The following is a 4,095-nucleotide window of genomic DNA, read 5'->3' on the forward strand; positions in this document are numbered from 1 at the left end:
CATCTCCATGGTGAGCAGAAATAGGATGATAATACAACACACTGAAGCTCTCCCCACATACTGTTGTTGAACTCTTGCCTAGCAATCCAATTTTCTGTTAAACAGCAAGACTAATGGAAATGGAGAGGCTGTCCTCTCTACAGAATCCCAAATTGATTGCATTCAAACAGTTTTATGCAGAATTTGTTTTGCGAAATAATGATTCAGTCATTCCAGAGTTATTTTATGTGATTGTACACTCACAAGTTTATGAGCAGTGAGGAGAAGGGATATGAATATAAGCATTTTTCGTTATAACAAAGCTGTCATGCACTTCTACACAGATAAGAGGTAGACATCAGATCAAGTAACGTGTACTGCATGAATATTTTCCATGCCTCTCGGGCACTGCTTTATTTGTGGGAGATGTGGAACGTTACTAATTGAATGATGATTTCTTTGCATAAGCTTTAACCTCTGATATTTCTTTGTTGCAATTTTTTTTATATAATGTTTCATCTGAACATACAGTGGGAAGCTAAATACTTGATAACAACATGGAAGCACCATCACTGGCAGTTCAAAATGGTGACTCACTGCCACATTCTCAAGGGCAGTTAAGAATGGGCGATAAGTTTTGGCTGGCTCTGTCAGAAGTACCCATATTCCATGAGTTGATTGAAGTAGAAAAAGTCAGTGCATTAATTACAGTACATAAAATGTGACCTTTTGTCAGACTGTTATGGATGTTTCGATGAGGTGATCAGTTCAAGCTTTTCTGGGGAGAGATGGAAGCTGAGAGGAGAACTGATGGAAATTTATAAAATTATGAGGGCTACGGATATGGGCAAACAGCCAGAAGCTTTTCCCAGGATAGATATGTCAAATACTAGAGGGCATAGATTTCAGGTGAGAGGGGAAGTTGAATAATGATATGCAGGTCAAGCCTTGTTTGCATATTGAGTGGAGGATTCCTGGAACAGTCTCCTTGGGGATGGTGTGGGAAGCTGACATGGCAGAGGCACTTAAGCGGCATGAGCATTTAAGAGAATGGAAGGAGATGGATTATGTGCAAGCAGATTGCATTGGTTTGATTTGATGCATTGGTTACCACAAACATTGCAGGATGAAGCACCTGTTCCTGTGCTGTACTGTTCTAGTTCAAAAGTTCAATGTAAATTTACTGCCAAAGTCCATAGATATCACCATATATAATCCCGTGATTCATTTTCTTGTGAGCATACTCTATATATCTATAGAATAATAACCACAATAGAATCAATGAAAAACAGGCCAACTTGGCCGTTCAACCAGAGTGCAGAAATCTGCAAACTGTGTAGATGCAATAAAGAAGAAATAATAATAATAAATATGAAGAGTGCTTGGCTGTGGGAACATTTCAGTGATGGGGCAAGTGAAGTTCAGTGAAGTCATTACCTTTGGTTCAAGGTTCTGATTCAAGATGTGGAAGCTTTAGAGAGGTTTCATAAGAGATTTGTCAGGATGCTGCCTTGTTGTATCTGTTGGAGAGTAAACTTGGTTTTGTTTGGCCAAGCATTTGCCTCCAATGCACAATGTTGTGAATTCATATCCTTCTCAAGGTTACAATGGAACATTGACAGTAATGTTCCTGAACCTTCTGGTGTGAGACCTGAGAAGAGAGCATGTCCTGGGGGTGGGAGTCTGCTATCCTGCAACAGAGTTTTTTGTAAGTATGCTCAGTGATGGGGATGGCTTTACCTGTAGTAATGGACTGGGCCATAACCTCTACTTTTTGTAGTTCATATTTAGCGTCAAAGTTCTTCTGTACTCAAACCTTCTATCTGCCTTTGAGGCAAATTATTCCAATGACTTCACTCTTAAATAATCTTTACCTTGATAAAAATTACCTGTTCAACAGTGACCTCAAATGCAAATCAGTGTTATTTTTGTAAGATGCAGAGAACCAGGGGAATATTTGGTAAGAACCGCATTGGTTCCTTATGTACGGAATGCAATGTTCCCTTGTTGTATGTTTTGGAGAGTAAACTTGGTTTTGTTTGGCCAACTATTTGCCTCTAATGCACAAAGTTGTGGATGCATATCCTTTTCAAGGTTACAGTGAAGTATTGACAATATGCAGAGTTGGGTAAGATATAGCAGGTGGAGTTCATCCTAATTAAGTGTTAAGTGAAACATGTTGGACAGTCGAACTTGAAGGCAGAGTGTAGGGTTAATAGCAGGATTCTCAGTAGTGTGGAGGAACAGAGAGACCTTGGGTCCATGTCCATAGATCCCTCAAAGTTGCCACGCAAATTGATAGGGTAGTCAATGAGGCATATTGGTTGGACTTCATTAGTCAGGGGACTGAATTCAAGAGCTGTGAGGTAATGTTGCAGCTCTGTAAAACTCTGGCTAAACTGCACTTGGAATATTGTGTTCAGTTCTGGTCACTTCGTTACAGGAAAGATATGGAAGCTTTAGAGATATTTCGTAGGAGATTTACCAAGACGCTGCCTGGATTAGAGAGCTTATTTTATGAGGATAGGTTGAGTGAGTGTGGCTTTTCTCTTTGGAGCAATGGAGGATAAGAGGTGACTTGATAGAAGTGTATCAGATGATAAGAGATATTACTAGGGTGGACAGCCAGCACATTTTTTTCCAGAGTAGAAATGGCTATTACAAGAGGGTATAAAGTAAAGATGATTGGAGGAAAGTGTAAATGGGAAGTCAGAGGTGGGTTTTTATTGACACAGAGAGTGATGGGTGCACAGAATGAGCTGCCAGGGGTGGTGGTAGATACAATAGGAACATTTAAAAGATTAATGGATGAGAAAATAATGAAGAGCCTTGTGGGAGGGAAGTATTATATTTATCTTGGAGAAGGTTAAAATGTTGACACAACACCTTGGACTGAGAGGCCTGTACTGTGCTGTTATGTATTCATTGTTTCAAGTATATAATCCCAGTTAGGTTATTATTTGAAAGCTGTATTGACTTCTGTGTTGCCTTCTGACTTCTGGAGACTAACCTAGAAATTTAACATCCCCCAAGCACGTATCAATTGTGCTTTGCCACAAGATACCCAATGAAGTCTGTTACAAGCAACTGGCACTGAGGCAGGACTTGGAGGTTGCAGCTGGAAGCTGTGGTCTCAGTCAAGGCCCACCTTGTGGATGAGGGTAAGAGGATGACAAGCAGGATTACAGCTTATGCCTCAGCACCAGGAAGGTTGGAGTGAAAAGAAATCAGATTCATGATTTCACAATGGGAACTGGGAGCAGTGATGGAGGAGAGTGGGGTGCGAGATCTTGAGAGACTGGAGCATCTGGAGATTGAATGGTTGAAATCACGGAACATAGAACAGTACAGCATTGGAACAGTGCCTTCAGCCCACGGTGTCTGTGCTGAACACGATGCCAAATTAAACTTGGCCCAAATCATTAATATGGATGATAACTTCAAGTTTGGGGATGTCGTGGACAACATGAAAGAAAATCAAAGCTTACAGAGTGATCGAGACCATCTGGGAAAATAGGTTGAAAAATAGCAGATGGAATTTAATACTGACAAAAGTGAGATTTTGTTTTTTGGGAGGACAAGCCATGGTAGGGCTTACACAGTGAAATGGAGAAGTGTGGTAGAACAAAGGGATCTGAAAGTACAGATCAATAATTCCTTAAAAGTGGCAACACAGGTAGCTAGGGTCATAAAAAGAGCTTTAAGCACATTGGTCTTTATAAATCAGGCCAGGAGTACAGTACTTGGAATGTTATATTGAAGTTGTATAAAGCTCTGGTGAGGCTGAATTTGGATTATTGTTTGAATTTCTGGTCACCTACTTACAGGAAAGATATAAAAAGCTTGAAAGAGTACTGCATGTTAACTTACAGTAATTTTTATATCTTGCACTGCACTGTTGCCCCAGAACAATAAATTTCATGACTTATCCCCGTGATAATAAACCTGATTCTGATTCTGATTCTGATTAATGTTCCAGATACTCAGAATGGAGATTTGCATATATATTGATGCAACAAAATGAAGACGGTGTCCATGGCAACCACCAGGGACCAGGAACGCAGTCAGAGATTGTGTCCCATTTGTGGTTTGGTTGTGTGGCCAGAGTCAAGGTGG

This window comes from Hypanus sabinus, chromosome 6 (genome assembly GCF_030144855.1).
Source record: "Hypanus sabinus isolate sHypSab1 chromosome 6, sHypSab1.hap1, whole genome shotgun sequence".
NCBI lineage: Eukaryota > Metazoa > Chordata > Chondrichthyes > Myliobatiformes > Dasyatidae > Hypanus > Hypanus sabinus.